Raw genomic sequence first — 12731 nt, forward strand, 5'->3', positions numbered from 1 at the left:
AGGAAGAGCTGGCAAGAGCCAGCGGGTCTGCAAGAATTTTTTTAACCCATCTCGTCCTATTCAAGTCTGGAATATGCTAGAGATTGGCTTTCGCTCTGTCCTTATGTTTCATTTGCTTGAAAGCTTCTGGAAAGTTTTTTTCCTTGGATAAATATACTCCCAAGCTGTCCAGTTTTGTCGCATCTGTGCCAAGCTTCTGGAAATAGCTTCATTATATGTGTGCATGTGTGTGTGTACACATATATTTATATGGAATGAATAGTTGCAAGGTTTCCCACTAAGCCTTCCTCTTTGCTGTTGGACATAAGCAATGGCATCAGGTTGGCTCTTATTTCAGACTATGGTGGGTGCAGCAGGGCTTGGAGAAAGCATGCCAATAGGAGCAGATACTCAAATTGGCTTTCTGAGGCTATAAAACTGTGGCGTAATTTATCTTATGAACAGCCTTTGCTTATGCACATACAATTTTTCCTTTGCTTCATGCTTCCGGTGGTGGTTTTGGTGAGCACTAGACAGCATCTTAAAAAGCAGAGACATCACCTTGCCAGCAAAGGTCCATATAGTAAAAGCTATGGTTTTCCCAGTAGTGATGCATGGAAGTGAAAGCTGGACCATAAAGAAGGCTGATCGCCGAAGAATGGATGCTTTTGAATTATGGTGCTGGAGGAGACTCTTGAGAGGCCCATGGACTGCAAGAAGATCAAACCTCTCCATTCTTAAGGAAATCAGCCCTGAGTGCTCACTGGAAGGACAGATTGTGAAGCTGAGGCTCCAATACTTTGGCCTCCTCATGAGAAGACTCCCTGGAAAAGACCCTGATGTTGGGAAAGATGGAGGGCACAAGGAGAAGGGGACGACAGAGGACGAGATGGTTGGACAGTGTTCTCGAAGCTACTAACAGGAGTGCCTGGCGTGCTCTGGTCCATGGGGTCACGAAGAGTCAGACATGACTAAATGACTAAACAACAACAACAACTGCGGCAAAGCGATTCAGGCAACTCTCTTTCCTCCAGCCGTTATTTATGCAAGTGGCCATATTTTCTGGGGCTGATGGGAGTTGTAGCTCAGCAACATCTGGATGGCCTAGAGGTTCCCCACACCTGGCTTAGCACAGCAGGCCAAATGGTACATCCAGCTCTGTCGCCCTCACACATTGCTGTTACTCCTTGCTCCCCAGCACCTATGGCCTAAGCTGCTTGCCTGCCATATACCTAACGGTAGGGCTGGCCCTGCAAGCTGATGCGTTTTCTCTCTCTTAATTACGTGTTAGTCAAAGCCTTGCAAAGTACCATGTGACAGCGCGTCTCGTCCTGATTGCTCCCAGCAGCAACTGTCTACATGGATATTGCATCATAGTTTCATCTTCTAGCGAGTGACCTATGCCAGCCTTTCAAAACTAACAAGAAGTGACTGTGTGTGAGCTCTGTAACCCCTCTGGGAAACGCATCTTTATGCAAAGCTGATGGCAGAACACTCTGCAAGCAGAAACACCCCCCCCCAAAAAAAAAACACCCCTCGGAGCTCTTAAAAGCAGGATGTTCCAAGTGTGTAAACCTAGCTACAAGCTCCCTCAGAGCAAGAATAGCTGTCTTAATATATCCCCCCACTTGTCTGATTATTTCTGAAGCACAGTATTGTTTTAACATATTGAGAGAACGAGGACATTCGCTACAATTCTGTGATTCCATGAATTGGTTTGGTCAGTGTGTTTGGCCAGTGTTCAAGACAGTTTAAACCGAAAGAATGAGTGAAGGAACATCTCCATCCCCATCATTCAGCCGGGACACTGAGGTCCTCCTCTGAAGGTCTTCTGCTGGTTCCCTCACTGCGAGAAGTGCGATTACAGGGAACCAGGCAGAGGGCCTTCTCAGGGGCGGAGCTACCTGTCCCAGCACCTGGAGCGGTGTGGGGACGGGGCTAGCTGGCCACACGGCGAACGTCCCTAGTGGCCTACCGCCCATGCAGCAAGCGTCTGGGGGTGCTGCCCGTGCGGTGAGCATCCGGGGGCACCGTGCAGTGAGCGGGGGGCGGTGCGGCAATGTCACCCACCCTCACGGCTGACACCCGGTACGCACCACACTGCACCCCCGCACTCGCCTTCCTCCACCAGTGGGCCTTCTCGGCCGTGGCACCCGCCCTGTGGAACGCCCTCCCATCAGATGTCAAGGAGATAAACAACTATCTGACTTTTAGAAGACATCTGAAGGCAGCCCTGTTTAGGGAAGTTTTTAATGTTTGATGTTTTATCGTGTTTTTTATATTTTGTTGGGAACCGCCCAGAGTGGCTAGGGAAACCCAGCCAGATGGGTGGGGGGTATAAATGATAAATTATGATGATGATGATGAAAAACATTTACAGCCAAAAGAAAGATGCCCTAGTATTGTGGGGCTGTGAAATTTCAGAAACTCCCCGACACACATGAAAACTGTACAGTTATACACGGGGCTGTAATTCCATTTACCCAGAGTTGCCAAGCCTGCAAGGGTGCCACTGAGATTTCATTTTTAAAAAGAAGCTAGTCTACCAGAGGTAACTAAAGCAGTGCACAATTTAATCACAAACTGCAGTTATTTCTTCTTCCTTTTAATTACTTTAAATTGCCCCGCCTCTCTTCTAGGAGCTTAAAGCACTTCTGTGGATTCTCTTTCCCTCTTTCCAACCTATTTTATTCTCAGAGATTCAGACCTAAGGTCATTTGTGAGCTTCATAGCTGAGCAGAGATTTGAACTGTTTGGTTTTTTTAAAAAAAATCAAGAGCTATCTGAAGATCCAGGGGTGGAAATAACTAAGAACATTTAAAAAGGATTGCCTCTCCAATTTGTTACACTATGTACCAGCTTGGAGGTCATAACAAACAGTTCCTCTCCTCCCCTCCTCTCTCCTCCTTCAGTGTGGCCACAAGGAAATCAGATTTTGCTCCCATTTTTTAATAACCACAGTTTAGTGTCACACCTGAACCCTAAGCTGTAGCTAATTGTAACTGTGATTTGTTGAAACAAACTGGGTTCATAGCCCATGACTGTGAAATTCCCTTGAATTAAATATGGTGCTATAATGGTGCTTATATTAAAAAAAAGAAAGGACTCATCTGACAATGAGTCAGATACATATAGAACTGGAAAATGAGCCACTACAAATATTGTTGTTTCATTGAAGGCAGGGTCTCTCTCTCTCTGTGCGTGTGTGTGTGTGTGTGTGTGTTACATCCATCTGCTGGCATTTTTGTGTTGCCTAAGCAAATATTGCCGCAGCTTCCTGTGGTGTATGATTTAAAGCTATGCTCCCATTATTTGTATGTACCAGCGTAAAGAAAGTAATTTTAGATAAAGGCCATGTTTTAATAGGACTGTAAATCTAGCAAATGTATTTACAGGCAAGCAACTTCTTTTGAGATCTTTCCAGCAGATAAACATTGCAATTTCCTCACATTACAGAGACAAAACAAAAACAAAATAAGCACCTATACATAGAGCCAAAAATGAGCAGCATGTTGCTTCAGTTTTAAAAATCTACACTCCAGTAACTACTTTCAAGCATCGCAATTTGGGACTAATCAAATTTGTTTGTGTTCAGTTCTTGCATACTAAAAGTGCAGCATAAATATATTCATACTCAGACGTAATATTCAGCTCCAAAGAAAGACGGAGGGGGGTAATATGACACAATGCCCAATAACTGTGCAGGCTCAGAGTTTTTGTAGCATAAAGATAAAATTCACACAGCATGTGCGGTCATAGTATTAAATCACTGGAAACTGAACACGAGGCCAGTTGACTCATCTGTTTTCCATACATGAACTGAGCAATGAACATATGTATTTAAATGCAGGGCCAGCCCTGCCGTTAGGTAGTTCAAAGCAATGGCTTCAGGTTGCAGATGTCGTGGAGGCAAGATGATGGATGGTAGAACTGTGTGGCTTATCCTGCGCCCCCTGAGCCACCCTGCTTCCCTCAGATGTTTAAGTACAGTGGACGCTCTGGTCGCGAACATGATCCGTGCAGGAGGCACGTTCGCAACCAGCAGCTTTCACAACCTGCAGCGCCGCGTCTGCACATGCGGAAAGCACGATTTAGCACTTCTGCACATGTGCGACTGCCGAAACCCGGAAGTAACCAGTTTCGGTGTATCCGCAACCCAAAAAAATGCAACCTGAAGCGTCTGTAACCCGAGGTATGACTGTACTGACCTCTGCTCTCCTAACTAGCTGGTTGAATAAGTTTCTGCTTAGTGAATGACTACAGCCAGGGGCTGCCCATCCCGTTTTGCCGCCTGAGGTGAAACGGGAAGCTACCGCCCACTACCCTTGCAGCCGCCAGAGCCTCACTTATCCAGGGTCACATAGATGCAGCTTCCGGGTTCCAGCAAGATTGCATGGAGGCCTCCAGAGATCTCATGTGACCTTTTCAAGACCTGGTAAATGAAGCCCATTGCGGCTGCTTCTCTCTGCTTCTGCTGGTGGCCATGGAGGTGCCCTTTGGATTCTACCGCTTGAGGCAGCTGCCTCAGTCTGCCTCATGGCCATGACTACAACAATCTTTGCACATTACTCCCGAGTAGATGCTAAGCATGCTGAATGGAGATCGCAGCTGTGCATTTTAGCCCCATTCCAAAAGTCACACTCCATGAATAAAATTGTCTCCATGCATCTCCTGGCTGCAGAGATTATCTTGGCCATAGTGACGGTAAACAGTAGGGCCGGCCGGGTCCACACCTTTGCTGGCCATGTTCAGGGTAGGCTCTGCAACAGGGAGTCTTCTCTGTGCGTGGATGCAATTGGCAAGGGCTCTAAATCACAGGGGAGTATAGAGAAAGCTGCCCATTGCAGGTGATCTCTTTCACATGATAGCAGGAAAAGGAGGAGGAGGAGGAGGAGTGTGGCTTTGGGGGGACAGTGGTAAAGGTGCAGCCCCCAAACTCCACACTTATTTTTTCACATGCAAGTACAGTAATTAACAAAGAAGGCTCTGTGTCCTTGTGGAAATGGAGATATAGAATCTATTGGCTATGTCCGTTAACACTACAGTTACAGACAACAGAGGCTGATTCTTCCTTTAATAAGAACCTAGAAAAACCACTGAAACTGATATCTTTCTATTTAACTGACGACTATTTATGTCCCAGATAAGGTTGCTGAATTCTTTCTATCTTCCAATACAAATTAGGAAGCAGATGGTAAATTAAGAACCTAATTCTATAAATGTGTATACGTGTATGTGTGTCTATATCTGTACAGTCGTACCTTGGAATTCGAACGGAATTCGTTCCGGAAGTCCGTTTGACTTGCAAAACGTTCGAAAACCGAAGCGCTTCTTCTGATTGGCTGCAGGAAGCTCCTGTAGCCAATCAGAAGCCCCATCAGACGTTTGCAAACCAAAACAGTTACTTCCGGGATTGCAACGTTCGGGAACTAAGCTTTTCAGCTTCCAAGGTACAACTGTATATTGATATCTGTTGGTATCAAATTAGAGCATTCATTTATCCATTTCATTGGGGCGTTGTTGGAATTGTGTATGAGACAGAGCCGTGGGGGCCGAGGTCCCTTTGCTGCCCCCCCCAGTAAAATATTTGAGGGAGCTGTGGACATCCTGTGAGCTTCTGTGCTAGTCCATCACCACCTTGAGAGACAGGTCCCTTGTCTTCTTTATAGAACATTATTTTTTATTAAATATTTCAGGGAACTCCCAATTGCTGCTCCCTGAATGAAACTCTAGCCTGGGTGCATAAGGCAGAGGTAGCCAGCCAAGTGCCCAACAAAGGCATTATTGGACTACAACTCCCATCAGCCTCAGCCAGCATGGCCAGTGGGATAATGGGAGTTGTAGTACACTGTCCAGATCCAGACCTGATTAGCTTTAGCAATGTGGTGCTTTTTTTTACAAAAAGGAGAGGCTTTGAAGCCCAGGAGCTCCGGGATTTCATGTTGTGGTAGCAGCAGAGTTTTGTTCTTTTACCTGGGATGCAGAAGTATATATTCCAGCTGTAAACAGGGAAATAAATAAATAAATAATGTACCAATGTCCCAGTTTGGAAAACCAAGTCTTAAAATAGCCCCCTCCCCTCTCCTCCCTTGTTCTTCCATTCATCAAAAGCCTAAGTTCTGAAATCATCTTGGAATTTTGCTATTAATAAAGCAGGCTACATTCATCTTAAAATTAGCCGTTATTGTGCATATCACTTTCACAGCCAGGCGAGCTCTCGATAACTTATAAACTTATATCTCTCAACGTTTCATCTATTTTTACATTTCTCCAAGCTCCAGTGAGTCACAGCCAACATTACATAACAACAACACCCCCCAATTAAAAGTCTGGAATTAAGCTTGTAGGCAGGTATTAATATATTTGGTTTAGAGCTGTGCACAGGAACATCTAGACCCACCCATATTATTATTATTATTATTATTATTATTATTATTATATTTATACCCTGCCCATCTCGCTGGGTTGCCCCAGCCACTCTTGTCAGCGCAGTGGTACCTCGATTTACAAACGCCTCAGGTCACAAACGCTTCAGGTTACAAACTCCGCTAACCTGGAAGAGTTACCTCGAGTTGAGAACTTTGCCCCAGGATGAGAACGGAAATCGTGTGCGGCAGCAGGAGGCCCCATTAGCGAAAGTACGCCTCTAGTTAAGAACAGTTTCAGGTTCAGAACAGACTTCTGGAACGAATTAAGTTCGTAACTAGAGGTACCACTGTATTCTCTACTCTTGACAGGCAGTAGCTCCATGGCTTCAGGAAGATGATCTTTCTGATCCTTTCAACAGGAGATACCAAAGATTGAACCTACATGAAAAGCATGTGCTCTGCTAGTGAGTCATGCATTGCTTTTTTTTTTTTAAAAAAAAAACACCTTTATTTTCTTCAACCTAAGGGCGGGGGGGAAGGAATGGAGTGGCTTCGATGAGGGCATGGCCTGCCAGGCTTTCAAGTGTAGCCTTATGAGGCTTTGCCCTCGGATGGGAAAAATATTGCGCCCGGGAAAGGGAAGTGGGAGTCAACAGACACTCAAGGAATAGTTTCGGAGAAAAAGCTTTTATTTCTACCATCTATGAACTGGTAGAAGGAGCAAGTGTGGTAACTCACAAAAAGCATGCACCAGTTCACAGTCACGTGCACAGAACATATATACCCCTTCCAGTTTCCTCTCCCTTTCTCCTCCTTCTTCCAGAGTCCTGCCCCATGAGTTCCTCTGAGCATGAACAGAAAGCTGTCTTGGGACTATGGGACTCTTGGCACCCTTCCCAGGAAAAGGCGAATGAAAGCGTTTAAGCATGTCCAAAGATGTTGCAACCGAATGAGATAAGATTCGTTTCTCAGGCCTGCTTTGAACAGAGCTTATTCATTAGCCTTTAAAAGTAACATTTTGCCTATGCACAGCATCTTGTGAGAAAAGCAGAGAAGAGCAGAGAAAAGCTGTTTTGGATTTTTAGAAGACAAAAGGGAATTTTGGATAGTTTGGAGGCCTGGGGTGATTTCACAGACAGGATTTGGGTATCCTGTCCCTTCACAAGCAGCACTTTTATTAGGAAAAGGGAAATGCAACATTTCCCTCTTCGTGGGGAATATCTTTGGGAATATCAGTTCTTGTGAGGGGAGTACGTATCAGCTCTACGAGGGGAATAGGGGTGTGCTTGCCTCCTAACAACCCCACGGAGGACCTCAAGGTCCATAAATAGCAACACCCTAGAGGTCCCGGGCCCTAAGGAAGTCAGATTAGCCTCAACCAGAGCCAGGGCCTTTTCAACACTGGCTCCGGCCTGGTGGAACGCTCTGCCTCATGAGACCAGGGCCCTGCGGGATCTGATTTCTTTCCGCAAAGGCCAGGTGGAACAACGCAGAGTTGTTCCACCTGGCCTTTGGCTTGGAATTAACTTGATCCCCTCCTCCTCTTTCTTTTTTCCTTTTTCCTTCTGTGATGGAACTCCTACTTGAGGACTTCCCTGGCTTTTTTCTCGCCCATGTAGGACCAGTCTGGATAGTTAGCCTTGGTGAAGGCTAACGTATCCCCCAAAATTTTTTTGAGTTTCTGCTGAAATGAGGCTGCATTTTAATGTTGTATTTTAATCTTGTTTTTAAAGTTGTATTTCAATCAATTGTTTTATATCTGGTGTTAGCCACTCTGAGCTTGGTCTTGGCTGGGGAGGGCGGGGTATAAATAAAATTTATTATTAGTAGTATTATTATAACAACTCTCAACAGCCTTCATAAGCTATACTCCCAGACATAGCTTATATTTTCCCATACAGCTTAGTGGTGCGTTGCGCCAGGGCGTCGGCCTGTCAGGGGCGCCCCAGCGAGTGGGGGAGCTGCGCAGCTTTGCCGGCTGCCTCCCCTTTCCCTGCATGCCCGGCAGCTGCGCCCCGTCAAACATATGGCTGGCGGGCGTGCAGCTTGCCTCCCAAGCCTCAAAGTGTAGGTGCTGACCTATAAAGCCCTAAACGGCCTTGACCAGTATACCTGAAGGAGTGTCTCCACCCCCATCGTTCTGCCCGGACACTGAGGTCCAGCGCCGAGGGCCTTCTGGCGGTTCCCTCGCTGTAAGAAGCCATGTTACAGGGAACCAGGCAGAGGGTCTTCTCGGTAGTGGCACCCACCTTGTGGAACGTCCTCCCACCAGATGTCAAAGAAATAAACAACTATCTGACTTTTAGAAGACATCCGAAGGCAGCCCTGTTTAGGGAAGCTTTTGATGTTTGACAGTTTATTGTATTTTAATATTTTGTTGGAATATTTATATTTGGAATATTAATATTTTGTTGGAATATTTATATTTGGAATATTAATATTTTGTTGGAATATTTATATTTGGAATATTAATATTTTGTTGGAATATTTATATTTGGAATATTAATATTTTGTTGGAATATTTTGTTGGAATTATATTGCTGGCGGGTGTGCAGTTTGCCTCCCAAGCCTCCGCGGGGATTGCTCTCCCGCAGCGGCATGGGGGAGAGTTGCGCGCGCACCCCTCCCATGGCTGGCAGTGCGCAGCTTCGCCGCCACCCCCACTATCCATGGTAATTTGGGGGCGCTGAGCGGATATTTGCACCCCGGCACCGCATCTGCTAAAGACGGCCCTGCTCCCAGAATTCTTTGGGGGAAGCCATGACTGTTATCACCGAGTGATACGATAGTGCTTTAAATTACTGGTGCGATTGGAGCCACAGTATGGCTGGCAAGGGTCCTCCAGGGTTTCAGAGGGGGGGCATTTCCAGCCTTGCCTAGAGAGGCTGGGGGTTGAACCTGAGGCCTTCTGCATGCAAAGAAGATGCTCTTCCACTGACCTATGGCCCTTCTTCCAGGCATTTGACTTGTTTATGTAATTTTTTTTGCACCTTGGGTGCTATTCAGCAGAAAGGTGTGATAGAAGCACTTTTATAAATAGATACAATTCCCCTCCCTCAATTCTGTCCTTGCTGCTGCTCTGAAAGCACTGTATACGAGAGCCAGATAAATCCATCTTAAAACCACAGTGTCAAATTAACATAAAAACTGAAACCCACAGGAAAACACAGACATGTAGTCTTCCTTGCCCTTTTTTTTATCTTTACAACAACCCTAATAATAATAATAATTTATTTATACCCCACCCATCTGGCTGGGTTTCCCCAGCCACTCTGGGCGGCTTCCAACAAAACACTAAAATACAATAGACCGTCAAACATTAAAAGCTTCCCTAAACAGGGCTGCCTTCAGATGTCTTCAAAAAGTCTGATAGTTGTTTTTCTCTTTGACATCCGGTGGGAGGGCGTTCCACAGGGCGGGTGCCGCTACCGAGAAGGCCCTCTGCCTGGTTCCCTGTAACATGGCTTCTCTCAGTGAGGGAACCGCCAGAAGGCCCTCGGCACTGGACCTCAGTGTCCGGGCAGAATGATGGGGGTGGAGACGCTCCTTCAGGTATACTGGACCAAGGCCGATTAGGGCTTTAAAGGTCAGCACCAACACTTTGAATTGTCTTCGGAGACGTACTGGGAGCCAGTGTAGGTCTTTCAAGACCGGTGTTATATGGTCTCGGCTGCCACTCCCAGTCACCAGTCTGGCTGCCGCATTCTGAATTAGTTGTAGTTTCTGGGTAACCCTGTGAGGTAGGTAAGACTTAGAGCAGGGAGGAGAAACCTGTGGCCCTCCGGAGGTCGTTGGACTCCAATTTCCATCAGCATGAGCCACCATGGCCAATGGTCAAGGCTGATGGTTGTTAGAAATCCAGTCAACCTTGTTTGGAGTTGAAGTGCAATCATGAATTCCATATCCATGACTAACCCAAGGTCACATGATGAGAGCCTCACAGCTGAACAGAGATCTGAATCCATGTCTGTCTGGTCTCAAATTCTAGGCAGGAATCAACAAATATTGGATCACCTTTGGTGTCCTGACAAAGTTTGCTCCCTCAAGGACCCCTGCAACAGGAGGGGGCTGAGACTGGAATGGGGTTAGTTTAACCTCTGGTTTGCTAGTAAAACTGAATTACTGTGTTGTGAAATGATGCATGTCTAAAAAGCATGCTACCAACGTGAAAAGTTTGGAAAGCTCTGCGCTTGGCCACTCTCACATTGCTTCAGTTATTCAATGCATTACCAAGGAGAGCCCTTCTGTGCTTCTGGAATCAGTTTGGCACCGCAGAGCATGCACACGTTTCTCCAGGCACAGAAGAAAGACAGGGGCTCAGCTCTATTTTGCACTCCCACAAGAGCAAAATGAGCACTTGAGAGTGGCCAGCTGGTGAATGAGCTTGTGGATCTTTGAGTGCTGCACTGAAGCCATCACACCCAGTGCTTTTTTTCAGCTGGAGCATGCTGTATTTCAGTTCTGGCACCTCTCAAGTGGACACCATTGCGAGCCGGCACTCCCCCTTCCCTCTTTGTGCCTTTGTGTATTCCCAAGAAGCCCACAGCGAACATTTCAAGTCAAAATGGAAGCTGGCCAGCATGTGCGAGTCTACACTTCTTTTAAGATCTATGACTGCACCTAGCTCCTAGCTAGCCATGATTGGTCAAGCTATGGGGCAGGGCCCATTCATATTTCCTTTTCTTCAATCTATCCCCCTTGTAGCAATGGCGAGCTATAAGCTTTGCAGCCAAGCCTCTACTGTTGCGTGCACACACGTTTGTACAAAGGCCCTTCCGAGTTGCCCTTGCCTCTGTCTGAATCTAACAGAATGAGGGAGACAGGGGTGCATTTATTTGACCTGCACCAGAACCAGGAGCAACTCCCAAACCAGCCTGTTGCTTAGAATCACAAGTGCAGAAAATGCTGTTGCCCTGCTTTGGAGCTTCCAGTAGGAATCTGGTTAGTCACTGTGAGAACAAGGGGCTGAAATAGATGGGCTACTGGGCTGATGCAGTAGGGCTGTTCTTACGTTTTTAAGAGGAAGAACCAGATTGTAATGTGTGAGGGTTTTAGCAGCTGGCCAAGAAAGATATGGGAGGACCTTGGAGATGCATCTTGGAGGAAGTGGTTAGGACTTGGCAAAGATATACAATGGCTGTTATTGACACAGCCACCCGCGATACCAGCTTGACCTCACTGATGTTCCACAGGACCCTGAATTTATTGAGCATAATGCCAGCTCAGCAGCAGCAGCAAGAGAAACCACAGTAGTAATTCTACAGAGCCCTAAGTGGTCTGCTGACATCATGTCTTCAGAATAAAGGAACATCTGTACATTCTTGAAGGACCATGAGCCCTTCCAGTATTATTGTATAGCCCAGAGGCACCATTTCAGACTTTGGTAAGGACTGAAATGGCACTTGGCAAGGTTTAAAGATCTGCTCTTGAATAAATCCAAGATTAAATTGCAGAAATGCAGGGGTGGAGGAGAAATGTCTCTTTAAAGAGCTTTATATCTCACAATAGCGATGGCCACGTTAATTGTTTTGTATTGTTTATTAATTACGTTATTTAATTGATATCTCACCCTTCCACTCAGAGGAGCCCTTAAGGGCAACCTCACACACAAAAAGTTTAAAGAAGAAAACAGAAGCATGCTTTAAACATCTAAAAACAGTTATTACCCTCACGGCCAATAATTTAAAGGTGCCAGGCACAGTGTCTTTTAAATGCCCGGGTAAACAAGGGTTAAGGAGATTAAATCTGGCAAGCACTTTTCCTTAAAAACAAGCAGGGTTTTTTTCCAATTCCTAGGAGTGGGTGAAGGCATTTTGCTTACAGACAGCATTCTGCACTTGACAAAAGTTCTGTATAAATTGCCCTTTGCTGTGGGGCATTGGAAAAACAACAACAACCTTGTGTCTATTCGACTAAACTTTGTTGTAAGCGTGTTGGCTCATGCCAATTTACAATGGAAGGCTGCAAACATAGTTTGAGGAAACAAGACTCCCTGTCCAAACTATACATTTAAAGCAGTAGCATGCCACTCTGGATCCCCCCAAAGAATCCTGGGAAGTGTAGTTTGTTAAGGGTCCTGAGAGTCATTAGGAGGCAGACCTCTATTCCCCTTCACCAAACTACAATTCCTAGAGTTCCCTGGGGTGAAGGATTGATTGGTAAACCGCTCTGGGAGTTGTAGCTGTGCTCTCTTTTTACCTGGCAGAAATGTGCCTTTGATGGTGCCCATTGCTTGGCTGGATGGAGGGTAGAAATAAGAGTGGCAAGTGTGTAGGAACTAGAGTATATTTATTGCTCTGCCTGCTTTTACCCCTGGCCCCAGCCAATTTGGCCCCCAGAAAATATCCCATAAACTAATGCAACTCTTGGAATTGAAAAGGTTCC

At 45.9% G+C, this 12731-nt stretch overlaps 1 protein-coding gene and 1 pseudogene across 5 annotated transcripts in view; both read left to right on the top strand.

Annotated features, from left to right (window-relative positions):
* Positions 1-12731, top strand: part of ZDHHC8 (zDHHC palmitoyltransferase 8) — a 128930-nt gene that overhangs the window by 19089 nt on the left and 97110 nt on the right. The window lies entirely within an intron of this gene.
* The window catches only part of LOC308465354 (serine/threonine-protein phosphatase 2A activator pseudogene), a 53123-nt pseudogene that overhangs the window by 19088 nt on the left and 21304 nt on the right, over positions 1-12731 (top strand). The window contains exon 1 of one of the 3 annotated variants that reach the window (XR_013991551.1): positions 5407-5429. The exons of the other annotated variants lie outside the window; for them this stretch is intronic. The product of XR_013991551.1 is annotated as a serine/threonine-protein phosphatase 2A activator pseudogene (transcript). Of the gene's footprint in view, positions 1-5406; positions 5430-12731 lie in introns of those variants that run through there. 3 annotated transcript variants of the gene reach the window in all.

The sequence above is a fragment of the Podarcis pityusensis genome, assembly GCF_964106645.2.
Source record: "Podarcis pityusensis genome assembly, chromosome: 16".
Lineage (NCBI taxonomy): Eukaryota > Metazoa > Chordata > Lepidosauria > Squamata > Lacertidae > Podarcis > Podarcis pityusensis.